We start from the raw sequence: 12236 nt of genomic DNA on the forward strand, positions 1-12236 counted from the left end.
GCCTAGTAATTAGGTTTGGGGAATGAGCTCTTTCATGTCTAGAGAAAACATAATGGCCTGAAATGCCTAATTGGGGGCTTCCCCAATGCAGGGGACACGGGTTCGAGCCCTAGTCCAGGAAGATCCCACATGCCGCAGAGCAACTAAGCCCGTGCGCCACAACTACTGAGACTGTGCTCTAGAGCCCGCGAGCCACCACTACTGAGCCTGTGTGCCACAACTACTGAAGCCCACGCGCCTAGAGCCTGTGCTCTGCAACGAGAAGCCACCATGATGAGAAGCCTGCGCACCACAACGAAGAGTAGCCCCTGTTCGCCACAACTAGAGAAAGCCCGTGCACAGCAACGAAGACCCAACGCAGCCAAAAATAAATAAATTAAAATAAATTAAAAAAGAACGTGGGCTCTAGAACTGGGTTGCCTGGGTGACTTTGCTATCACCAGTTGGGTGACCTCAGCAAGTCCCTTAACATCTCATGTCTCAGTTCCCTTACCTGTAGGGTGGGTAGAATAATAGTAGTACCAACTCCTTGGAGTTGCCAGGAGAACTAATGAGTTAATATACGGAACATGCTTAGAAAGCATCTGCTGCTCACTATTGTTAGCTGTGAATATCTTGGTAACAACACTGGTCTCGGCTCTCAAGGACTGTCTTCCATAATTTCTGGTAACATCCTTATTAAGGTGATGTTTAACAGCAGATCACAAACCCTTTATGGCATTTCTGCTCATAATGATACCATTAGGAGATGGATAATTTTCTGATACTCTAGTTTCTCAATATCTGTAGTTCTCAACCAGAGGTGACTTTGCCCTGCAGTGGACATTTGGCAACGCCTAGAGACATTTTTGGTTGTCACGCTTTGGGAGGGGGGTGTCTCTGGAATCCACTGGGGAGGGGCCTGGAGTGCTGCCAAACCTACAATGTACAGGAAAGCCCTCCCTTAACTAATATATGATTAATATATGAAGGACAAAGAGCTAATGATTCAAATAAATTTCTCTTCCATCTTCATTCAATTACATTCAATCTCACTCAAATGAGATTGAAAGCGTCTTGACTGGGGAGATGTCATAACCTGGGCTCTTTTGATACCCACTCAAGTCATCTCAAAGGGAGAAGTGGAGGAGACATTATAACAATACAGAACAGCACCACAGAAGCCTGATGAGAGGAAGTGAGTGCAGCCAGGCTTCCCGGTCACTCACTGGCCAATCTATGCCTTAACCGGTCTTTGCTTGCGCCCACCCTAATTCAGTTAGCTGTAGCTTGAAGAGAAGAGTTTAAAGGGGCAAAACATGGTCATTTAGGGCCTTGGGGAAGACGGGCAGACAAATGAAGCCATGAGCAGACACTGTGCTAGACAAATGAGTTGTCTAACATGTCTGAGAACAGAAGAATCATTGACAAACGTCAAAAAGTTCCATGGGCACCACAGAGTTTACAGCACAGTTCCTCAACCTTTTTTTTATTATCACCCCCTCACCCTCAACAAGCCTTTTTAGACATTTTTTCCCTAATTGCACCTCTGCCATGAAATGTTAATACCGCAAATACACTGCATGTCTGTTTTTGTATGGTGGCCCTTTGGAGGGTCACAAACCACCATAATATCTACTCTTTTTTTTTGGTCTCCCCAAAACTGCTTTTCATCCCCTTGGTAATTTTCACCTCCATTGGGAATGCATGCTTTAGACTACTGTCCCCAGTAGTTTTTAAACTTTCCCACCCAGCTCCTATCTTTTTTTCCTCAACATGTCTTTTCATTTGTCATCTCCCCAAATTATGTTCCTTGCTCTCACCAATGATAGCTGTACCTTGCTCATCAATAATTGAATGTGATTATGTAAAATAACACATATAAGTGTAATCTGTAAACTGTAAAGACCATGAAAACACTGGTTATTATTAGTAGTAAAATAATAATACAAGTAACTCTTGACTGCTGTCCTCCCTGCCAGCCCTAATCCTAACCATTTGGCATGGTCCAGCTTTCCTTGCCAATTTTCACATTGGCTTCTTATGATTCTGGATGAACAATAAGGAAGCTAGTTTATGGTTTGTTTGTTTTTTAAGTTTATGACAAGAGTTGATAACAAATGGAATAGGAACATAAAATAGGTTCATAAAGAATGAGGTACGTTTCAGAAAAAGTTAGCCATCGCTCTACCCTAAATCAATGTGGACTTAAATGGCTAACTGCAGATAATTTAAACATGTTGAATGAAAAGAAATAAAGGCTCCTGTTATTTTATGTAGTGGTAAGGTGAATGATTATCTGATCCATCATAAATCAAACTATGAGACCTTAGCAGATGCAACACACACACACACACACACACACACACACACACACACACAGGCCATTCTAGATGCAAATAAGCTTAAAAAAGTTGACTACACTAAATTTAACTGGGTTTTCAAATGTGAGACCCTCAGAACTTCAAATATGTTTATGTGCATATTAAGAAGGGATTAGAGTATATAGCAGTTCTCCCAAACTTCTTTGACCAAGGACGTTTTCATCCTGTTAACATCTGTCAGTAGAATGTTTTGAGAAAGAGCAGTTGGAGAAATGCTGAATTGTCTTCAGCACTCATAACCCTGGACGTTCCCAACACTCTGGCTTCTCCTTGCCTTCTCCCAAGCCCAAGCAGGCAAATTCTGAATGGAGAAAATCACATGAGGGCAGCTTAGTTCACAGGCAGTTATAATCACCTCCATCAATGTATGATCACTTCAACACTCACCTGCAACCCTTTCCCCCTCTCCATAAGAACTTTCAGGTTTAGAACGCCTTTCAAGATCTGTCCCTTGCATCCTTCTCTAAGAACTCCCTCTTAGACTCTACTTCCCCCATCTCAAATGTGAAGTTCTACCAATGTACCACATCTGGATCTTAGATCATGCTGCTTCTCCCACCTGGCATACCCTGTTCTGTCCCACCTTCAACTTCTCTGGCTCATTTTTTTGATCCCTCAGTTCTCAACTAAAACATATCCTCTGGAAGTTTTTCCTGGCTTGATCCTTAAGCCTCTGTTGAATGCCACTTTTACATGCTTTCTATTATAGCATTTATCACATTGTAATAAAACTGCCCAATTTATGTGTTCTTCGAGCTCTTTGAGGGCAGAGTCTATCTTATTCACCGTGGTATAACCAATGCCTAGCACAGTTCCTAGCATCTAGTAGGCACACAATAAATATTTGTTTAATAAATGAAAGCTTGATCTCAGCCTCATTTTATGTAAAGGGATCAGTCTTTATGTAATACTTTTTAAAAGGCCAATCACAGAAACACAGTGACATATTTAAAGATTCAGATAAGAAATAACCAACATTTAAGAGTTTCCTGTCTGAGTGAAATAAGGGAAGTTGAATCTTAAAGCCAACAGCTCTGAAGTGCTGGTCAAGTGGGGTGGCAGGTGGGAGGGTGGATAAAGCAGAGATTCAAAAATTAAGTTGAATTGTATTTCTAATAGTGATACATATTATCATCGCAAGAGAAGCTGCAAATTATGCTGGTTGTCTAAAGAGCTGCATGTGTTCACAGGGTGTATGAACCAACCAATTGCCATCTGGAAGCAGTTGGCAAATACTTGCTTAGTGATTGCCCTCCAACTGTTTTTTAGGCAAATCTCCAAGCAGAAAGTTTATGACTTGTTTTTTTTATTGCCTCTCCACCCTCATAACGGCAAAATTTTGTTTAAGGAATGTCTTGGGGGAATAGAGTCACCTTTGATTCTTTCTTTTCTTTCACTTTCCACAATCCTGTCCATCAGCAAATCCTGTTAGCTTGACTTCCAAAATGTACCCTGAATCAGACCATCTCCACTCACCATCTGCACTGCTACAATGTTCATCCAAGCCAACCTCAAATCTCACCTGAACTGCTGCAAGAACCTCCTAACAGGCCTCTTCTTGCCCTGCCCTCATAGTTCACCTCCCATTTACTAACCAGAATGACCTATCTAAAGGGTAAATTAGATGCCAATTCTCTGCCTAAAGTCCTCCAGTAAATTATAGCCCAGGTGACTGTAAAAAGGAGAATGGATAAATAAGTTGGTAAATTCATATCACGCAATACTATTCAGTAATAATATTGAATAGTTGATACATGCAACATGGATGCCTCTCAAAAGCATTAGGCTAAGTGAAAGAAGTTCTACATGAAAGAGTTCATACTATATGATTTCTTAATATGTACAGTTGTAGACCAGGAAAAAACTAATATATGGTAGAAAAAAATCATAACAGTGTTGCCTCTGGGGGCGGGGAGGTGATGGTGACTGACGGGGAAGAGATATGGGGAACTTTGTTGGGTGATAGAAATGTTTCATATCCTGACAGGAGTTTGGGTTGCACAGGTGCATGAATCTATCAAAACTCAATGACTGTACACTTAAGATTTATGTACTTCATTGTATGCAAAATTTACCTCAAAAGAAAAAAAAACTGCAAACAAATATTGAGTTCTAGTTAATGATACACATGCGGGAGAATTTAGAAGTTACTGATGTCTGCAACTTACTTTGCATTGCATCCAAAAATACATCAGAGTGAATGATAGATAAATGGAGAGATATGATACAACAATTATAACAAAATGTTAATGGTAGAATCTTAGTAAGGAGAATATGGGTATTCACTGTGAAATTCTTCCAACTTTGCCGTTTAGAATTTTTCATACTAAAAAGAGATGGGGAAATAAAACCCCTAAGGTGACCATAGTTCTGGAATGGCAGCGTGAGAAGCTCATCTCCCCACTGAAACATTTAACTAGTGAAAATTATTTTTTTTTAAACCAACCATTTAAAATCTCTGGATATTGTCCCAAGAGTATACAGAAAATAGAGAAACATTTATTCAAGAAAGTTTAGTAAATCTGGATAAGAACAGTAAGAGTCTATGGTATTTGAGCCACTGTCTGATTCTATCTCCTCCCAGCTTACTGTGACATAAGTTCTACTTCAAGCAGGGAGGTCAAAGAAAATAGGACTCCCTTTCCCTTCAGCTCCTAGTTTAGGACTATGGTTTCACCCAAGGAAGGGCAAGTGGCCAGCGTATCATCCCTTTTTCTGGCAGGGGCCTGGACTGGGACTCCCTTCCAAATCCCAGGTCCCACTCATAGGGTGGAAGCTTTACTTAAGCACAGAAAGCTGAGAATACTGGGTCCCAATTGCCCCCACCCCAGCTCACTCATAGATTCCATGCCAGGAGGGCAAGCCCAAAAGACTAGGGGCTGCCATCCACATCCAGTGCCCCACTCGTGAAGCAACACAGGTTTATCACTTCAGAACAAGTGGACCACAGTCCCTGCCCCTGCCCTACTCTAATGCAGTAGTACAGGCATTCTGTTGGAGGGTGGGGGAGAAGGAGGCCATAAGAACTGAGAGCTCAGACACTTCTCTGGTGGCGCAGTGGTTAAGAATCTGCCTGCCAATGCAGGGGACATGGGTTCAATCCCTGGTCCAGGAAGATCCCACATGCCATGGAGCAACTAAGCCCGTACCCCACAACTACTGAGCCTGCACTCTAGAGCCCGCAAGCCACAACTACTGAGCCCGCATGCCTAGAGCCCATGCGCCACAACAAGAGAAGCCACTGCAATGAGAAGCCGGCACACCACAACAAAGAGTAGCCCCTGCTCGCCACAACTAGAGAAAGCCCACGCGCAGCAACGAAGACCCAGCGCAGCCATAAATAAATAAATTAAAAAAAAAAAAAAAAGAACAGAGAGCTCAGTAGCTCTCCCTAAGAGGACATACTTTATTGGGAAGACAATGTGGGGAAGTTCATGCATAAGGGTATTGTCAAAAACAATGGAGAGTTTGGTGGTAAACAGTTAAGAGGAGGCTCTTAGCTCCATTAAACTAGCAGCAACAAACAAAATAGTAGCCCAGCTAGAAGTTTAAGAGAGTAAACCAGGGAAAGAGACAAATAAGAAGGGCCCTTCTGAGCTCAGAGCAAGCCTCAAAGACTGCCCCCACAAAGGGGCCTGACTTTAGCTGGATCACACTGTGGAACAATTTTATGCCCCAGACTTTGCCAAAAACAACAGAGCAGTCAGCTAGCAATTACTGGAGGCTAAAGGCTGTGAGTGTTACAGTAAAGTCAGATCACCTAGCAGCTTAACAGGGAGACCAGGGAAAGAGAGCACTGCTAAAACCACAATAATCCCTGGTGGTCAGAAGACTGTGCACATAGTCAAAGCTTCACTCTTTGAGGAGCAACATCAGAGACTACACACTGTGGATAAAATATTGATAGATTTCTGTGAACTAGTCCAGGCAAGTCACTGAAAAAATAAATAAGAAAACAAGCCCCAGGTGAGAGAGGGATCAATATCCAGAATTGCTACAATATATTATTGTAGCAATGTTCCATTTTCAACAAAAAAATTATGAGACATGCAAAGAAACAGGAAAGTGTGACCCATGACAAGAAGAAAAAAAAAAAATTAGGCAACAGAAACTGCTTTGGTGGGGGCCTAGATGTTGAACTTAACAAAAACTTCAAAGTCCCTATTGTAAATATGTTCAAAGAACTAAAGGACACCATATTTATAAGGAATTAAAGGAAGGTATGTTGACAACATCTCATCCAACAGAGAATATCAATAAGGGAGTTAGAAAATGTTTAAAAAAAAAAAAACAAATAAAAATGAAGACACAAAATACCAAAACTTATAGGATGGAGCTAAAACAGTGTTCAGAGGGAAATTTTTAGCTATAAATGCCAACGTTAAAAAAAAGAAAAAGAAAGAAAGATCTCAAATCAATAAACTAAATTTCCACCTTAAGTAACAGGGGGGGAAAAAGCAAACAAAACCCAGAGCAAGCAGAAAGAAGAAAACAATAAAAATTAGAGTGGAAATTATCGAAATAGAGAACAGGAGAGGAAAAATATAAAACCTAATTTCATTCTTTGAAAAGATCAACAAAATTGACAAACTTTTAGCTAGACTAACCAAGAAGAGAGAAGACTAAAATCAGAAATGAAAGAGGGGACATTACTACTGACCTTACAGGAAAAAAAAGAATTATAAGAGAATACCATGAAGAAACATATGCCAACGAATTATATAACAAACGAAATGGACAAAGTCCTAGGAAGACACAAACTACCAGAATCAACTAAAGAAGAAACAGAAAGTCTGGAAAGGCCTATAACAAGTAAAGAGATTGGATTAGTAATTTAAAACTTCCCCCAAAGAAACTCCCAAGCCCAGATGACTTTACTGGTGAATTTCATGAAACACTTAAAGAATTAATATGAATCCTCTCAAACTCTTCCAAAATATAGGAGAGGAGGAAACACTTCTCAATTCGTTCTATGAAGCCAGTGTTACTCTGATATAAAAACCAGAAAGACATGTTACCAAAAAACCCTACATACCATTATCTCTTATGAATATGGACGCAAAAGCCTCAACAAATACTAGTCAACTGAATGCAGTAGTATATAAAGAGAATTATACACCATAACCAAGTGGGAATTATCCTAGGAATGCAAGGTTGATTTTACATTGGAAAATCAATTAATTTAATGCACCACATTAATAGAATAAAGGACAAAAACCATTTCATCATCTCAATAGGTGCAAGAGAAAAAAAAAAAGCATTTGACAAAAATCCAAAAACGTTTCATGATTAAAAATACTCAGTAACCTAAGAATAGAAGGGAACTTCCTTAAACTGAAACAAAGAACATCTATAAAAAACCCACAGCTAATATCATAATGGTGAAGAAATGAATACTTTCCCCCACAAGACCAGGACCAAGACAAGGATGTCCATTCTCACCCTTTTATTCAATAATATATTGGAGATTCTATCCAGGGCAATTGAGCAAGAAAGAAATGGCATCCAGATTGAAAAGGAAGAAGTAAAATGGTCTTTATTTGCAGATAACATTATCTTATATATAGAAGATCCTAAGGAATCCACTAAAAAAATATTAGAACTAATAAAGGAGTTTAGCAAGGTTGCAGGATACAAGATGAGTAAACAAACACCAATTCTACTTCTACATACTAGCAGACAATCCAAAAATGAAATTCAAAAAACAATTTAATTTACAATAGCATCAAAAATAAAGTACTTAGTAATAAATTTAACAAAAGAAGTGTAAAATCTGTATATTGAAAAGTATAAAAAACTGTTGAAAGAAATAAAAAGATCTAAATAAATGGAAAAATATCCTATGTTCATAGATCAGAAGACTTAATACTGTTAAAAGGGTAATACTCCCCAAGCTGATCTACAGATTCAATGTAATCCCTATCAAAATCCCAGGTGGCTTTTTTTGCAGAAACTGACAAGCTGATACTAAAATACTGTGGGGAAAAAACAAAGTTCTGATTTCAAAATTTACTACAGAGCTACAGAAATTAAGACAACGTAGGGACTTCCCTGGTGGCGCAGTGGTTAAGAATCCGCCTGCCAATGCAGGGGACACGGGTTCGAGCCCTGGTCCGGGAAGATCTCACGTGCCACGGAGCAAATAAGCCCGTGCACCACAACTACTGAGCCTGTGCTCTACAGCCCATGAGCCACAACTACTGCAGCCCGTGTGCCTAGAGCCTGTGCTCCGCAACAAAGAGAAGCCACCGCAGTGAGAAGCACACGCACCGCAACAAAGAGTAGCCCCTGCTCACCGCAACTAGAGAAAGCCCGCGCACAGCGTCGAAGACCTAACACAGCCGAAAAATAAATAAATAAATGTATAAAAAAAAAAAAAGACAATGTAGTAGTAGTATGAAGACAAATAGATCAATGGAATAGGTCAATCAATCTACGCATAAATGGTCAAATGATCTTTGAAAGGGTGCCAAGACGACCCAATGAGGAAAGAATAGTGTTTTTGTTTTTTAATAAATTTATTTATATTTATTTATTTTTGGCTGCGTTGGGTCTTCGATGCTGTGCGTGGGCTTTCTCTAGTTGTGGCGAGCAGGGGCTACTCTTTGTTGTGGTGCGTGTGCTTCTCACTACGGGGGCTTCTCTTGTTGCAGGGCACGGGCTCTAGGCAGATTTCAGTAGTTGTGGCTTGCGGGCTCTAGAGTGCAGGCTCAGTAGTTGTGGTGCATGGGTTTAGTTGCTCTGCGGCATGTGGGATCTTCCTGGACCAGGGCTCGAACCCACGTCCCCTGCACTGGCAGGCGGATTCTGAACCACTGTGCCACCAGGGAAGTCCCAGGAAAGAATAGTTTTTTCAACAAATGGTGCTAGGACAATTTGATATCCATATGTAAAAGAATGAAGTTGGACCTCTACCTCACACCATATACAAAAATTAACTATGATCTATTATCATAGGCCTCTTATGTAAGAGCTAAGACTATAAAACTCTGAGAAGAAAACATAGAAGTCTTCATGACTCTTGTTTAGGCAGTGGTTTCTAGGGTATGACATTGAAAGCACATGCAACTAAAGAAAAAAGATTTGTCGAACTTAATTAAAATTAAAAACTTTTGTGTTTCAAAGGACACCATCAAGAAACTGAAAAGACAACCTGCAGAATGGGAGAAAATATGTGCAAATCATATATCTGATAAGGAACTTGTATCTGGAATATATGAAGAACTGTTACACTTCAACAATAAAAAGATAAATAACCTAATTTAAATGTATATATGTGTAACTGAATCACTTTGTTGTACATGTGAAACTAACACAACATTGTAAATTTAAATAAATAAAAATTATACAGTGCTGTATGTCAATTATATCTTAATAAAACTGTAAAAAAAAAAACAGTAAATAAAAAAACACAATGAGATACCCACTAAGATTGCTGAAATAAAAAGATAATAAATGTTCGGCAGTTCCTCAAAAGGTTAAACATAGAGTCACCATATAGCAATCTCACTCCTAGTTATGTGCCCAAGAGAAATACAACCATTTACCCACACTTGTATACAAAATCTTGTATGTGAATGTTCATAGCAACATTATTCATAATAGCCAAAAAGTGGAAACAACCCAAATGTTCATCAACTGATGAATGGATAAACACAAGTAGCATATTTATACAGTGTAATACTATTCTGCGTAAAAAGGCATGAAGTACTGATACATGCTACAACATGGATAAACCTTGCAAACATTATGCTAAGTGAAAAAAGTCAGTCACAGAAGACTATATATTGTATTATTCCATTTACATGAAATGGCCAGAATAGGCATATTCATACAGACAGAAAATATATTAGTAGTTGCCTAGGGCTGGGGGTGAGGGCGGGGTGTGAAGGTAGAAAGTGAATATTAATGGCTATGGGAATTCTTTTGGGGGTGATGAAAATGTTCTAAACTTGATGGTGGTGATGGTTTCACAATTCTGCGAACATATTAAAAACCGCTGAATTGTACACTTTAAATGGGTGAATCGTATATGAATTATGTCTTTTTTCGCCGTGCAGCTTGCGGGATCGTAGTTCCCTGACCAGGGATTGAACCTGGGCCCTTGGCAGTGAAAGTGCGGAGTCCCAACCACTGGACCGCCAGGGAATTCTCTGAATTATGTCTTAATAAAGCTGTTAAAACAAACAAAACAGAAACCTCCAGGGGTTTCCAACCCACGTGGCTCTTCTCTCCTCATTCACTCACCTGCATCCATGTTCTCCACTTTCTACCAAATTTCCTGGACTTTGTATGTGTGGTTCCTGCTTAGAACATTCTACCCCAAATTATCTCAAGCTGACCTTATTATTATTTAGTCTCGATTCAAATGAATCCTCCTCAGAGACATTTTCCCTGACCATCCCAACTAAAGCAGTCTCTCCCCCTTAAAATGGTCTATTTTATATTCTGTCAAGGAACAAAAAATAAAGTAATTCAGATATTCAGCTGATGCGTGTCAGGTAGCACCTCAAAATTAGCTAACTCCCTGAGCTGAAGCAGAATTGGAGTTTTTATAAGGCAAGAGAAGAAAGGGGTATATGGTTATGGTATTGTCCCAGGCTGCAATTTTCTTTATCTGTAACTGCTGCAAAACACTGCAGTTTAAAAGGGTGGGATATATTGGGGTATTCATGCCTCTTTCTTGTAATTGCTGGTGTAGTGTTATTTTGGTAGCAGTTGAAAGGGTTCTTTTGAGAGCTATCTTTGTAAGCCTTCTCAATCATCTAATGCTAATTAAGTTCATGGGAAGGACTGACAAAAAGGGGAAAAAAAGGAAAGGAAAGGAGAAAGAAAACAAAAGGAGGTAAAGCCTGAAACAAGGAAAAGCAGGGTCTGTTTCAATTCTTTAGAACATGTCTCAGTATCTGAAATTGTCTTAGTTATTTGTTTGCATGTTTATTTTCTGTCTCCTCTACTACTAGGATGTTTCTGTCTTGTTTGTCCACATAGTAGATGCTTAATATGTGGTGGCTGATTGACCAAATTCCACACCAACATGATAAATCTAAGGTGAAAGCATGAGCAAATATTTTGGAACTTTCTAACCACTCCTCTCATTTCTCAGGACTATAACGAACTGTCACCTGGGTGCTTAGAGAATTAAAAATTCTTGGGCCACACCTCCACAGACTGGTTCATCTTTGCTTTAATTATACATCTGCCTGCCTACAGAAACAAATATTTTAAAAGGTAAGGAAAAATCTGTGTGACAGTCTGGGCAGTGCTTCCATTGCCTCGAACTCGACCCTAGGATTGTTGATTATACAGGAGGAACTGGAACAAACCTACTGCAATTTTATGCAGGGGTTTCAAGTCTGTAATTCAAGCTTGCTTCTTCCTAGAAGTAGGAGTGGAGTCATTGTGCTTAGTTACTTCTGCAATTGCTAGAGGTTAGGAACAAAGACTCAAAGAATTTAAGTGCTGGAAGGAACCTCAGGCATTACTTAGCTTCTTTCTTTCTTATCAGATGTTTCTTATCTTCTGTATCCAAAATATCAAGATTTTACCTTCTAAGAACACTTCCCTGCTCAAAGCATTTTCTCAGACCAGCACCACTGGCATTACCTAGAAGTCTGTTTGGAAATGCAGAATTTCAGACCCCATTCCAGAGCTATGTAGTCAGAATTTGTAATTTCACATGACCCCCAGGTGACTGGTGTGCAGTCTGAGAAGTGCCGCAGCATTTCTGGACATGCTGAACCAGTGCCTACTATCTCCAACAGCATGCATTTATCATTAGCACTTACCTGCAAGCTGGACCAATGGAACAAGGAAAATTCATAGGTGAAAAGTTTTCCCAAATGTCCCCTGCAGAATTCAAAGACCTGTGTA

At 39.7% G+C, this 12236-nt stretch overlaps 1 pseudogene; it reads right to left on the reverse strand.

Moving 5' to 3' along the window:
* LOC133078017 (large ribosomal subunit protein eL31-like) overlaps nucleotides 1–12236 on the reverse strand; it is an 86449-nt pseudogene that overhangs the window by 47189 nt on the left and 27024 nt on the right.

This window comes from Eubalaena glacialis, chromosome 18, assembly GCF_028564815.1.
Source record: "Eubalaena glacialis isolate mEubGla1 chromosome 18, mEubGla1.1.hap2.+ XY, whole genome shotgun sequence".
NCBI classification, from domain to species: domain Eukaryota; kingdom Metazoa; phylum Chordata; class Mammalia; order Artiodactyla; family Balaenidae; genus Eubalaena; species Eubalaena glacialis.